This window comes from Elephas maximus, chromosome 8 (genome assembly GCF_024166365.1).
Source record: "Elephas maximus indicus isolate mEleMax1 chromosome 8, mEleMax1 primary haplotype, whole genome shotgun sequence".
Lineage (NCBI taxonomy): Eukaryota > Metazoa > Chordata > Mammalia > Proboscidea > Elephantidae > Elephas > Elephas maximus.
Genome location: NC_064826.1, coordinates 78473778 through 78488776, shown reverse-complemented (window position 1 = coordinate 78488776; position 14999 = coordinate 78473778). Strand labels below are relative to the sequence as shown.

The 14999-nt window shown below is 39.0% G+C and overlaps 1 pseudogene; it reads right to left on the bottom strand.

Annotated features, from left to right (window-relative positions):
- Positions 1-1502: 1502 nt before the first annotated feature.
- Positions 1503-2825, bottom strand: LOC126081438 (dnaJ homolog subfamily A member 1-like; annotated as a pseudogene).
- Between the last annotated feature and the right edge of the window lie 12174 nt (positions 2826-14999).

Genomic DNA, 14999 nt, shown 5'->3' with positions numbered 1-14999 from the left:
GCACCTAACCACTGTGTTATACTGTTCCATGAGGGCAGGAATCTTGACTGCTTTGTTTCCTATTGTGTCCTCACACCCAATACATACCAGGTTCTCAATAAATATGTTTTTGAGTAGATGAATGTTCCTGGTAGAAAGGGCAGTGACTGTCAAAGACAGAGGCAAGTCATTGGAACTGGCTTCTTCTCAAGCAGTCAGGTGAGATGATTGTTTTCAAGCATAGTATGGAGGCTGCTCACATCCTCAAGCTTATGCCTCCCCCTTCTTCATCTTCTCTTCATTCTACCGTCACTGACATGTGGGTTGTTGGGGGCAGGGGCTGTTTTGAGTTCAAAGAAGTCAGCCCTGGGAGAGGCTGCCCATCAATCCTGGTGACTAATCCCTCGGACATGCAGTGGAGTCGGCTGTTCTGGCAGAGCCAGCCCATCCCCAGTGCCCTGGATCTCCTCACAAGGCCCCCACACGTTGTTTAGCCCAAGAAATGTGCAGTCTCCTTGTGACTCATGATGTATTCATTTAGTGTCTTTCATAAGTAGCTCTCTCTGGGGGCAAGACTTCTCTTGTCCAACTAAAAATGTTCAGAGATGTCTGTGTGTGTGTGTGTGTGTGTATGTGTGTGTGTTCATTTACTGTGGCTGGACTCCGAAATAGTTTGTATCACTCTTAAAAACAGCAAGGTATAAAATATTCAATTTATCTTGTTCTCTCGTTGCCAGATAGCTGTCAAGTTGCAAGACAGTCCAATGGCAGCTTTGGAAAAGAATATTACTTCAGTGTGTGTGTGTGTGTGTGTGTGTGCGCGCAGACTTACGCACCTGGGTGAGAGGGAAAGGGAAGGACAGTGGTGGTACAGCTACTATGTGAAGTTTCAAGTACCAAATACAAATGTGTTGCTACAATTGGGACTGTTAAGCTTTGCAGTCCATTAACACACACAGTGGGGAATCATTGCCCTTTGCCCACTTGGAGGTAACAGAAACCACCCCTACTTGGACACAAAGGCTGCCTTGGGAATGAGATTGCTAACCACAGTCGAGGGAAAGGCTTTCAACTAAGAAGGATGTGAGAAGCATAAAAGAGGCCTTTATTTGCAGGCACCAGACAAGCTGAATTCTGATTCTGTTACCAGGGAACTGATGTTAGGATCAAGGTATTATATAAGCCTATAAAAACTGAACAAAGAAATAGAATTACTGCTTTAACAATCAGACTTCTGATAAATATAAAGGATGCCGCTGGACTATTTCATACTTCTACACAAGAAGGGAAGTATGTAATAGTATAAAACCCAACTGGCAGCCAAATATCCTCATCTCTTATATGTTCTCATATGTGAGTTTGTGAACTTTTATTTCAATACATGTAATGCAGAAATTATAGTCATGTTTTTAGTTTAGATCAGTGTTTTTGCTTTTTTTTTTGCTTTTATATTTGATTTTATTCTTCATTTAACTTTAAAACACTACTATAGTTGAACATTAAAACAAAAACAATAGCAAGTAGTGAGCATATTATGATTACAGTCCTTCACTTCTTCACTACAGCATATAAAATGCCAACAGTGAGCATTATTCAGTGGCCTCCATTAAGAGGTCTGACACTGAACCCCACCTCTGGGGTGATGGTCATCATCTTCATATGCTTCTCCATTGTAATGAAGCCGTCTTTCCTGGTTTGGATCAAAGTCCACCAGTTCTACCTGATCCATTTCATCAGTCTCTTCTACTTCCTTCCTCTCAGGTAGGAGTTTTTCCAGCAAAGAGAGTTTTTCAGGAGAGAGAAAGCCATTCTCAGGAAAGTTTACCTTAAATTCGATGATTAGGCGCCCCTTTTCATATGGTCTAAGATAAAGTGGCATGCCTTCATTTAGCACACACTTGATATCTTCATGCTTGACAATCTGACCTGGATGAGAAGTGATGACTATGGTTCGGTTGTCAAGAGTAGATATTGGCTTCTGGAAGCCACACAATGCCTCAACCAGCTGTATGTCCATACACATGAAAAGGTCTTCTCGTCTAGTAAAAACAACATGGTCCTTCTGATCTAAAGCAATGATAATATCTCCTGGCTCCAGTCCTGGCTCTTGGTCTCCTTCACCATGGAATGTTATCTTCTGGCCATCTTTCATGCCTTTGGCAATGTGAACTTCTAGAATCTTCTTCTCTCAAACGATCTTCCTTCCATTGCAACTTTTACATCTGTCTTTAGGGCTGATCCGTTCTCCATGGCCCTGGCATTCCATGCGCACAGACTGAATTTGCTGAACCATTCCAGGTCCTATCTGATGAATTCATATTTACATTCCAGTACCTCGGCAATTAGGACAGCACTCTACTGCTCCTTACCACCTCGGCCTTCACATTTATTACAAATCACATTCTTTTGCAGAGCTAGTTTTCTTGTTGCACAATTATATAAGTCTTCTAACATCACTGACAGTTGACGCACAACATTTTTTCCTCTCCTTTCTGTCTGCATCCTTCCACCACCTCCAAAAAACATATCAAAGATGTCCATGGGGGAGCCAAAACCACCACCTGCTCCACCCTCTTTGATGGCCTGCTCTCCTCCTTTGTCATACAATTCTCTTTTCTTTGCATCAGAAAGCACTTCATAAGCTTGAGAAATTTGTTTGAACTTCTCGCCTTCATTTGGATTCTTATCAGGGTGGTACTTCAAGGCCAGTTTCCTATAAGCTTTTTTCAGCTCTTCCTGGGTGGCATTGGGTTTGACCCCCAAAACATCATAGTAAGTGGTTTCTTTCACCATTTTCTACAGCAGTTGAGCGGACCAAGGCTAGTGTGGGGGAGCGGGACGGAGCACGTAGCTGTACGCAGTTCGGGAGCCACCACGCCTCCACCTCTCACCGAGCGTTCTGGAAAGTTCCCCCGTTTTTGCTTATTTAAGCTATCTTTTTTTTTTTTTTTTTGAACCTTATAATTGTAAACATCTGATGCCTTAGTAAAAACCCTTTGGAAAGGTGGTCATAGCAGGCATAATTTACCTTCATTTGCTTGATCACTGTACACTACAAGCTCTCATTGACACTTCAAAATAAAGAATAATAATAAAGAGTAAAGCATGACTAGAACCTATATTAACCTTTTACTTGCTGAAAGAGGGTTGTAGTGACTTTTATGCAGAAATAAAATACTTCTAGTCTATTATCGACAGCAAGGTATTCGTTTTGTCATTTTCTGAAAATAGAAGGAAGGAAAGACAAAGATCTCTTTTGTAGCCTTTATTTTTGTGGAGGAGAGAAGGATTAAACAATAGACATAAGTAAAAAATATACACTAAGGTAGAAGGTAATGAGTGCAGTGAGTAAAGAAAAGTAGAATGTGGAAAGAGAGATTGAGAGTTGGGTGTGGGAGATATGTGGAAATTTATAATATGAAGGTCAGGGTAGGCATCACTGGAGGGTGACATTTGAAGGAAGCACAGGAGTTAAATGTGGATATCTGAGGGGAAGAACATTTCAGGCAAAAGGAAAAGCCAGTGCAAAGGCCAGAGTGTGAGCACACCCAGCATATTGAGGAACAGCAAAGACGCCTGTGGGATTGGAGCAAAGGGAGTGCAAGGGAGAGAGTAGTAGGATTGGAGATCAGAGCAGAGGAGGGTTGTAAGATCTTTTAGGTCACGTAAGGACTTTCATTTTTGTTCTGAAAGAAAATGGAGCCATCATGAGTGTTTAAGTGGAGGAAGAACTTGATCAGATTTGTTTAAAAGGATAAGTCTGGCTGTACTCTTGAGGGTCAAGGGTAGACGTTAAGGATGCTGATTAGAAAGCTATTGCAGTGATCTAGGTGTCTCAGTTATCTGTTGATGTGTAACAGATTACCCACAAATTTGGTAGCTTAAAATATTTATTATCTCATAGTGTGATCGATAAGGTTGTGTGTTAACTTGGCTGAGCCATGATTTTCAGTGGTTTGGCAGTTATGATGTAGTTTGGCTGTCGTATGATGATGTTATCACTTCCATGATGACATTTGATATAATGTGATCACCTCCATGATGGGATCTGCCGTGAGTAGTCAAAAGGTTGAAATGGAGTTTCCTTGGGGGTGTGTCCTGCATCAAGTATAAATGGACTCTCTGGCAAGGCTCGTGGGCTTTTTGCTCATGCTGGATCCTGCAGCTGACTCCTGTTCATCTGATCTCCAGTTCTTGGGACTTGAGCTAGCACTTATCTGCAGTCTTGCCTGCTGATCTTGGGGTTCAAAGGTCTTTGTAGCCTGTGAGCAAGAGCCCTACTGTCTGACCTGCCAATCTTGGGTTCACCAGCACCTGTGGCTAGGTGATTTAGGAGAAGCCTCCATCCTGACCTATGGATTTGGGATGTTCCAGCCTCTACAACCACATGAGCTATTTCCTTGATATAAATCTCTTTATATAGATATTTATATGCTTTACTGGTTTTGCTTCTCTAGAGAACCCAGCCTAAGACACATAGTTTCAGTGGTCAAGAATTCAGATACAGCTGAACTGGGTCCCCTGGTCCAGGGTCTCTAATAAGGCTGCAAGCAAGGTGTCAGCTGAGGGGACAATCATTTCAAGACCTGATTAGGGGTGGATTCGTTTCCGAGTTTACTCACATGGAAGTCAGTTCCTGTGTGCTATTGGATTGAGGGCTTTGTTTTCCTGATAGAGGTTGCTCTGAGATTTCCTTCAGTTCCTTGCCATATGAGCTTCTCCATAGGGGAGCTCATGACATGGCAGCTTACTTCAGTGAGTGAGCGACTGTTTTGGAATGAATTGTGTCTCCCCAAAATATGCATTGTAAATGCTAACATCTATGCCTGTGGTTATAATCCCATTTAGGAATGGTTTGTCTTTGTTATGTTAATGAGGCAGGATTAGTGTAGTGTGTATCTTCGGTCAATGTTTTTTGAGATGTGAAAAAGATTAAATGCAAGCTAGCAAGCAGAGTGGAGGAGGAGAGATGCCAAGCCACATGAAGATCACCCAGGAGCAGAAGCTCAAAGGGACGAGAACCTTCCTCCAGAGCTAACAAAGAGAGAAAGCCTTACCCTGCAGCTAGCACCCTGAATTCAGACTTCTAGGCTCCTAAACTGTGAGAAAATAAACTTCTGTTTGTTAAAGCCACGCATTTGTGGTATTTCTGTGATAGCAGCACTAGACAACTAAGAGCAAGCAAGAAGAGTCAGAGAGGAGAGTTTGTGTAGGTCACCAAAACCTGTTGCCATCAAGTTGATTCTGACTCAGCACAGTCTTGTATAATTTTGGAAGTGACATCCCATTAGGTTTGCCATATAATATTTATTAGAAATAAGTCACTAAATCCAGCCCACACTAAAGGCAAAAAGGTTATGCAAGGGTGTGACTAGCAGGAGGTGGGGATTAATGAGAGCCATTTCATAAATTGCCTAACACAACTGGCAAGAGATGATGCTAGATTAATAGCAGTGGTGGTGGTGAGTAGTGGTAACAAAATTCATAGAAAATCTTGGACTTGTATATGACTTCAGGCACTTTGCTTAATATACCTGGGTTTCGGTTTTCTACTTTCAATTGAGTGTCTACTCAACCACTACTCCACGAGTCACTGAAACTTAAAGAGCTTAAGTGAGATGCCAAAGTTTACATGGCTAATTAATGATAGAATTTATATTAAGCCCTGGCAGTCCTGCTTCACAATTTTTTTTTTTTTAATACTACTTCACAATCTATACTCCTAATTCAGAGAGGACAGCAGAAAGGATAAAGTGACTGAAATTATTTAAAAAAATACAAAGTACTATGCAGATAAAAGTAAATCCTGGTCACCAACGTGGGCACAAGAATAGAGACAGCTTAGTTTTAAAGAATGTTCAGTGTAAAAGATGACATTGATGTCAATTTTCCTGGGTGGAGAAATCAAGCAGTGCTGAGGAAAAGATGCAGACCTTCTGTCTTTCCATTTGTCTCTCATGTGTTTCCAAGGGGGTTGAACCAGAAATTAATTCCTGCTGTAGCCTGTTTCTATGCAGTATGGCAACACTTAGATGATACTCATGATAAAGCCACAGAGATTTTGACCTAGAGCTCAATGACTGGGGATGAAGAAGAAAGGATGGTTGGGAACAAAGAGTTTAACTTCTGTGGGACTGGTTCTGTTTTTAACCCAGAGTGTATGTGACCCTAACAAGGGCAGAGTGACCTCACAGGTCCCTGAAGTAGCATGTGGTCTGGATCAAAGTAAAATCCATCAGGGAGTAGGGAGTCCAAGGTGGAAGTCTGGGGGCTGAACCAGCTGGCTAGCTGCAGTGTGAGTAGAAGTGAGTATGCATAATCACAGTAATAAAACAGAATGTGGTAAAAAGCCTTGGTCACTCTTGCCCAATAAAGTGAGAGCCATTCAAATATTAACATAGCAGTTTTAGGTTTATGGTTAGTTGTTTTTGCATGGTAACTATTTTTCATCCTTATATTTTACACTGTCTGTATCTTTATAATTTAAAGGAGTTTCTTGGTACCATTTAGTTGAATCTTGATTTTTAAATCTAGTCTGACAACATCTGCCTTTGAATTTGAGCGTTTAGGCCATTTATATTTAATGTAAATGGCAATAAGATTGGTTTTAAGTATACTGTACTATTTGTTTTTTTATTTGTACTATCTATTCTTTCTCCCTCTTTTCCTCTAATTTTAGATTAGTTGAGCATCTGTCAGGATTTCTTTTATTAGCTTATTCCAAACCAAATAAAAAACCCAGTGCCGTCAAGTCGATTCTGACTCATAGCGACCCTATACTTTTTTGCTCTGTATTTTTAGAAGTTACTCTATGACTTAAAATATGTATCTAACTTATCACAGCCTACTTTCAAATAATATATCACTTCACACATAATGCATGAATCTTATAACAGTGTACTTTCATTTCTCCTTCTAAACCTTGGTGTTACCTATTGTCATAAATTTTATCTCTATATATGTTAAAAATCCCACAATGTACTCTTACTATTTTTGCTTTAAACAATCATGTCTTAAAGAAATTAAAGAGTGAGAAAGGAGACTTTTTTATTTTCCCACGTACTTACTAAACACAGCGTTCCTCATTCCTTTGTGTGGATGCTTTGGATTTATTCCTTTGTCTGGTGTCATTTTCCTTCTGCTGTAGAACTTTAATGTTTCTTATAATGCTGGTCTGGTGGCGATAAATTCTCTCAGCTTTTGATGGTCTAAAAAAAACCTTTTCCTTGCCTTTATTTTATTTTTTTGAACACTTTATTGTGTTTTGGGTGAACGTTTACACAGCAAATTAATTTTCCATTCAACAATTCATACAAAAATTGTTCTGTGACATTGGTTGCTACCCCTGCAATGTGTCAGCGTTCTCCCTATTTCCACCCTGACTTCCCCATTTCCATCCCTTCAATTTCCCTGCCCCTCTTTGCCTTCTCATCTTTGCTTTTAGGCAAATGTTGCTCATTTGGTCTCATGTAGTTGATTGTTCTAAGGAGCACATTCCTCAAGGGTTTTATTATTTATTTTATAGGCCAATCTATTATTTGGCTGAAAGGTAACCTCTGGGAGTGGGTTTCATTCCAGGCTAAAAGGTGTCTTAGGGAGATAGTCTCAGGGGTTCCTCTAGTCTCTATCAGTCCAGTAAATCTGGCCTTTTTTATGGATTTGAGTTTTGTTCTATATTTTTCTCCCATTCTAACCAAGACCTTCTATTGTGTCCCTGGTCAGAGGGGTTAGTAGTGGTAGGCATCATCTAGTTCTTCTGGCCTCAGGCTTCAGGAGTCTGTGGTTTGTGTGGGCCATTAGTCTTGTGGACTAATTGCTTTCTTGAGTCTTTGGTTTCCTTCACTCTCCTTTGCAACAGACGAGAAAAGACCAATAGTCGTATTTTAGTTTGACTTTTAAGTGGAATTTAAGTTGAGCTTTTACGACCCCAGATGCTACCCACCAAACTAGGATGTATGAACTATATTATGCCAATTGACCTAGATGTCCCCTGGGACTATGGTCCTTAGACTTCAACCCCAGTAACTCAGTCCCACAAGGTGTTTAGATATGTCTAAGGAGTTTCCATAACTGTGTTCCCTATGTGCCCTGCTATATATATGAATATGTATACAGCAGATACAAATATGTATATGTAAATGCCCACAACTATACGTACATATGCTCTCTTAGTTATCTAGTGCTGCTATAACTGAAACACCACAAGCGGATTGCTTTAACAAAGAGAAATTTATTCTCTCGCAGTCTACTAGGCTACGAGTCCAAATTCAGGGTGTCAGCTCCAGGGGAAGGCTTTCTCTCTCTGTTGGCTCTGAAGGAAGATCCTTGTCATTAATCTTCCCCTGGTTGCAGAGCTTCTCCATGCAGGAACCTCGGGTCCAAAGGACTTGCTTTGCTCCTAGCGCTGCTTTCTTGATGGTATGAAGTTCCTCTGTCTCTCTGCTTGCTTTCCTCTTTTATATTTCATGAGATTGTCTTAAAACACAATCTAATCTTGTAGATTAGATTAGCAACTCCTTTGGTGATTTTTTGGGGGACACAATTCAATCCATGACATATGCCTTCACATCTACTTCTTTATGCCCTTTGTCATGGATTGAAATTGTCCCCTTAAAATATTTGGCAACTTGACTAGCTCATGATTCCCAGTATTGTATGATTGTTTACCATTTTGTCATCTGATGTGATTTCTCTATGTGTTGTAAATCCTATCACTGTGATGTAGTGCAATGGATTAGTGACAGTTATATTGATGAGATCTATAAGATCAGATAGTATCTTAAGCTAATCTCTTTTGAGATATAAAAGAAAGAAGATAGCAGAGAGACATGGGGACATAATACCACCAAGAAAACAGTGCCGGGAGCAAAGCATGTCCTTTGGACCTGATATTACTGCCCAGAGAAGCTCCTAGGTCAAGGGAAGGTTGATGACAGGGATCTTCCTCCAGAGCCGACAGAGAAAGCATTGCTCTGGAGCTGACACCCTGAATTTGGACCTGTAGGCTACTAGGCTGTGAGAGAAGAAATTTCTCTTTGTTAAAGCCATTCATTTGTGGTATTTCTGTTATAGCAGCACCAGATGATCTAGACACCCTCCCACGCCTATATAGCATACATATCTACCTATATAATCACTCACAAGTTTTTGGTATATGATATAGCATTTACCTTAGTTGTCCTCTATTCTTGTTTACCTTGGTCGTGTTGTGCTGACTTCATATTGTGTATTGCCTTTTCCTTCACCAGAATTAACATGTGTCTACTATCTAGTAAGGGATTATCTCCTCCCCATTCCTAGTAACCATCAAAGAACATTGCTTTCTGTGTGTAAACCTATTCTTGACTTTTTATAAAAGTGATATCATATAATATTTGTACCTTTTGTGATTGACTTATTTCACTCAGCATAATGTCCTCCAGACTCATCCATGTTATAAGATGTTTTGCGGACTCATCATTATTCTTTATTGTTGTGTAATGTTCCATTGTATGCATGTATCATTTTTTTTTTTACCCATTCATCTATTGATGGACACTTAAGGTTGATTCCATCTTTTTACTATTGTGAATAATGTTACAAAGAACATGGGTGTGGGGTGCCATGGGTGTACATATGTCTATTTGTGTCACTGCTGTTATTTCTCTAGGATATATACCTAGGAGTGGGATTGCTGGATCATGTGGTATTTCTATTTCTAGTATTTTGAGGAACTGCTGTACTGTAATGGATTGAATTGTGTCCACCCAAAATGTGTCAACTTGGTTGGGCCATGATTCCCAGTATTGTGTAGTTATCCTCCATCTTGTAATCACAATCTCTGCCTATCATTAAAGAGGATTAAAGTGGGATGTAACATCCTTGCTCAGATCACATTCCTGATCCAATGTAAAGAGATTTTCCCTGGGGTGTGGTCAGCACTACCTTTTATCTCACAAGAGATGAAAGGAAAGGGAACTGAGCAGAGAGTTGGAGACCTCACATCAGCATGAAGGCAGTGCCAGAAGGAGAGCATGTTCTTTGGACCTGGGGTTCTTGTGTGGAGAAGCTTCTAGTCCATGGGAAGATTGATGACCAGGATCTTCCTCCAGAGTTGACAGAGAGAGAAAGCCTTCCCCTGGAGCTGATGCCCTGAACTTGGGCTTCTAGCCTACTAGACTGTGAGAAAATAAATTTCTCCTTGTTAAAGCCACCCACTTGTGGTATTTCTGTTATAGCAGCATTAGATGACTAAGACGTATACTGCTTTTCACAGCATAGTGGCTGTAACATTTTACACTCCCACCAGGAGTGTGTAAGAGTTTCAATCTCCCCACAACCTTGCCAGCATTTGTTGTTTTCTGTTTTTTTAGCCAGAACCATTTTTGCAGGTGGTATCTTAACACTGTGAAACTGTCAATACTACCCAAAGCGATCTATAGATATAATGCAATCTCTATCCAACAAATATTCTTTAACAAAATTGAAAAACTAATCTAAAAACTAATACAATGGTATCTCATTGTAGTTTTGAATTGCATCACTTTATGTGTTTGTTAACCACCTGAATGTCTTCTTTGGTGAAGTGTCTGTTCATGCCCATTTTTTGATTGGATTGTTTGTGTTTTTGTTGTTGAGGTATTGAAGTTTTCTATAAATTTTAGAGATTAGACCCTTATCAGATATGTCATTGCCAAAATGTTTTCCCTGTCTGTAGGTTCTCAATTTAATCTTTTGGTAAAGTCTTTTAATGATTTTAAGTATTTAATTTTTAGGAGGCCCCAGTTATCTAGTTTATCTTCTGTTTGTGCATTTTTAGTTATGCTTGATAGTGTATTTATGCTATAAATTAGGGCCACTAGCTTTGTCCCTGTGTTATCTTCTAGGAACTTTACAGTTTTAGGTTTAACACTTAGTTCTTTGACCCAGTTTTAGTTAGTTTTTATGTACGGTATAAGGTATGGATCCTGTTTTATTTTTCTGCAAATGGATATCCAGTTTTGCCAGCACCATTTGTTAAAGAGACTATCTCTTCCCCACTGAATGGACTTCGATTCTTTGTTGAAGATCAGCTGTCCATAACTGGATGGATTTACTTCTGGGTTCCCAATTCTATTCCACTGGTCTATGTGCTTGCCATTGTACCAGTACCAGGCTGTTTTGACTACTGTGGCTGTCTATTAAGTTCTGAGATTGGGAAGTGTGAGGCCTTCTACACTGTTCTTCAATAATGCTTTAGCTATTCAGAGCCTCTTTTCTTTCATATAAAGTTGGAGATTAGTTTTTTCATTTTGCTAAAGAAAATTTGTTGGATAGAGATTGCATTATATCTATAGATTGCTTTGGGTTATATTGACATTTTCACAGTGTTAAGTCTTCTAATCCATAAACCTGTATGTTTTTCCATTTATTTAGATCTCTTTTGGTTTCTTACAGTAGAGTTTTGTATATTTCCTTGTATAAGTCTTTTATGGCCTTGGTTAGATTTATTCCTAGGTATGTTATCCTTTGGGAAGGTATTGTAAATAGTATTTGTTGTCTTGATTTCTTTTTTGTAGTTCTCCTTGCTAGTGTAGAGGAATCCAACTAATTTTTATGTGTTGATCTTTTACCCTACCACTTTGATAAACCTTTCTATTAGTTATAGTAACTTTCTTGTGGAACATCTGGGATTTCCTATGTATAGGATCATGCCATCTGCAAATAGGGTTAGTTTTATTTCTTCCTTATTAATTTCAATGCCCTTTATTTCCCTTTCTTGCCTTATTGCTCTGGCTAGGACTTCTAGTACAATGTTGAATAAGAGTGGTGTTAATGGACATCCTTATATCGTTCCCATTCGCAGGTGGAATGCTTTAGTCTCTGTCCATTAAGAATAATGTTGGCTGTTGGTTTTGAATATATATCCTTAATTATGTTGAGAAATTTCCCTTCTATTCCCATTTTGCTGAGAGTTTTCTTCAGGAAAGGTGTTGGGTTTTATCAAATGCCTTTTCTGCATTGATTGAGATGATCATATGATTCTTTTCCTTTGTTTTATTTATGTGATGAGTTACACTGATTGATTTTCTAATGTTGAACCACTCTTGCATCCCTGGAATGAATCCCACCTGATTATGATGTACTATTTTTTTGATATGCTGTTGGCTAGAATGTTGTTGAGAATTTTTGATATTCTGTTGGCTAGAATGTTGTTGAGAATTTTTGTGTCTTTATTCGTGACAGATATTGGTCTGTAATTTTCTTTTTTTGTGGAATCTTTGTCTGGCTTTGGTATCAGGGTTATGCTGGCTTCATAGAATGAATTAGGGAGTATTCCTTCCTTTTCAATGTTCTGGAATAGTTTGAGTAGAATTGGTTTTAACTTTTCTCTGAATGTTTGGTAGAACTCTCCAGTGAAGCCACCTGGGCTGGGGCTTTTTTTTGGTTGGGAGTTTTTTTTTTTTTTTTGGATTACAACTTCACTTTCTTCTCTCGTTATGGGTTTATCTAGGTTTTCTATCTCTAGTTTGTGTTAGTTTAGGTAAATAATGTGTTTCTAGAAATTTGTCCATTTCTTCTTGGTTTTCAAATTTGTTGCAGTTTTTCATAAGTACTTACTGATGAAGATCAAAGACTACAGCCTTCAGTATGGATTACACCTTAACATAAAGAAAACAAAAATCCTCACAAATGGACCAGTCAGCAACATCATGATAAATGGAGAAAGCATTGAAGTTGTCAAGGATTTCATTTTACTTGTATCCACAATAAACGCCAATGGAAGTAGCAGTGAAGAAATCAAACCACATATTGCACTGGACAAATCTGCTGCAAGAGACTTCTTTAAAGTGTTCAGATGTGAAGAGGTCACCTTGAGGACTGAGGTGCCTGGCCCCAAGCCGTGGTATCTTCAGTTGTGAGGATGGTGCAGGACCAGGTGGTGTTTCGTTTTGTTGTGCATAGCGTGGCTGTGAGTCAGCACCAACTCAATGGCACCGAACAACAACAGGAAAGGGACCAGATGACAGAAAGCATTTAATGAATTGTTTTTTGAGAGTTGAATTAATGAACGAAGCTTGGGACTATGGTGAGCTACGTGAAATTCCCAATATTTGACCATTTTAAATCTATATAATTCATATGGTTCAACTTTATGCATTTCTAATTTGAAGAAAAGGCTCAAGTAGAGACAGTTACATGTTCAGTATGAAAACTCAGCCAAGGATGTACCTTTTGTTTTAAATGATGTTTGGAACTGTGCATCTGGAAATCCTAGAACACGTTTGTTGATTCCAGTCTTCAAAAAGAACATTCTATGTCTATCTGGGCTTTGAGTTTTTAGGTCAAGCTGTCTTTGCAGAGAAGGGTTATTTTTATGCATAGGTTTGTAGTTTATTCAAGAGGTATCTTTTTTCTTCATGGGCTCAGTTGAGTTGTATTTCAAGACAAGAAGTTCATAAGAGGGAACTTGAAACTCATCCTCACCAATACAGTGACCCAGTCTCTCTACCCTGTGTTGGGGATCTTGTAGCAGGAATGTGGTTGAGTTCTTTGTGAGGAAAACAACCTCACTAAGGACATAGGCTTGTTGTTTGTTGTTGAGTTTGCAGTTGTGACTATCAGAAGGAGCAGAGAATTTGGGGAACTATGATAATGGATGACAGGACTGTTATATGCAAAGAATGAAGGATTAGACTCGGTAAATACTGCAGCAGAGCCAGACTGAAGAAAAAGCCAAAATTATTGTTCTCACAGATAATTACCTGATGTGGTTTTAGTTTCACTATTTCACAGTGCTTTGCAATACAGGTAGTCCCTGACTTATGACGTATTTGCATTATGATGAACCATGCTTCCAACCGCCTTTTTTTTTTTTTTTTGTACATCTTCGTTAGTAATCTCTACTACATACAATGTTGCTACACATAATTTGCTGATGTTATCTTTCTCAGATGTTCACTCACAGGTGTTCAATTTTGTGATTTACTTTTCAAAACACTGCTGAAGAAAGCAATGCTGGAGAAGAAAGAAATAATAAGGAAGGGGAAGGAGAGACGTCAAAATTTTTACAGTGCAAAGATTAGCTGAAGTTTTTTCTAAACTAAATCAGGGAGTTCAGTTGCTTGAAAACATGGCCCTAAACAGTGATCGCTTTGCTAATGTTGGTAGACGGATTTGGGAAGCAGTGAGATGTTACTGTGAATATATGAAGAAAAAAGAAAAGGACCATATAGATAACTCTAATTTTCTGACTAGGAATGCTATCCTTATTCCCAGGGGTAATCCAGATGATTCAGACCCTTCCACAAGTGGAGTTTTTACCGCAACTGACAAAATATTAATGTCATCCAATTCTTCTTCATCATCAGAGCAGATTTTTATGATTAGTGTATTTTTCTATGTTCTGTATATGTTAAAATATATCTGTAAGTTTATATGTAACGTTTCCAATCCACCAAAACAAATATAGATCAGATTTATAATGATACTGGTAATAAAAGGCAATAATAATGAAAACTAAAAAAAAAAAAAGCAAGCAAATCATTCAACTTATATCAGAACCAGCTTATGATGGAGTCAAGTTGGGGACTACATGTAGAGACCACTTCATATATATTTAGAGGAAAAAGTATTTTTATGGGTAACTAGATTGCAATGGGAGCCCTTGTGGTGCAGTGGATAAACTCTCAGCTGCTAGCCAAAAGGTCAAAGGTTTGAACCCACCAGGCACTCCTCAGGAGAAAGATGTGGCAGTCTGCTTCTGTAAAGATTTACAGCCTTGGAAACCCTATAAGACAGTTCTATTCTGACCTATAGGGTGGCTATGAGTTGGAATCAACTGGATGGCAACAGGTTTTGTTTTGTCTGTTTGTATAGATTTTAATGAATTTCATTTAGCATTATACAATACTTGCCTGTGAGGATTATTCTGTGATCTATCTTCAAAAGTGCTAGTGAACTAAAACATGGCCCAGTGAGTTTGACACTCTTGATTCTCAGAGTGCAAATAACCCATAAACACTGGCAGCAAATATCAGTGGCATCACTAGGGGGTTGGG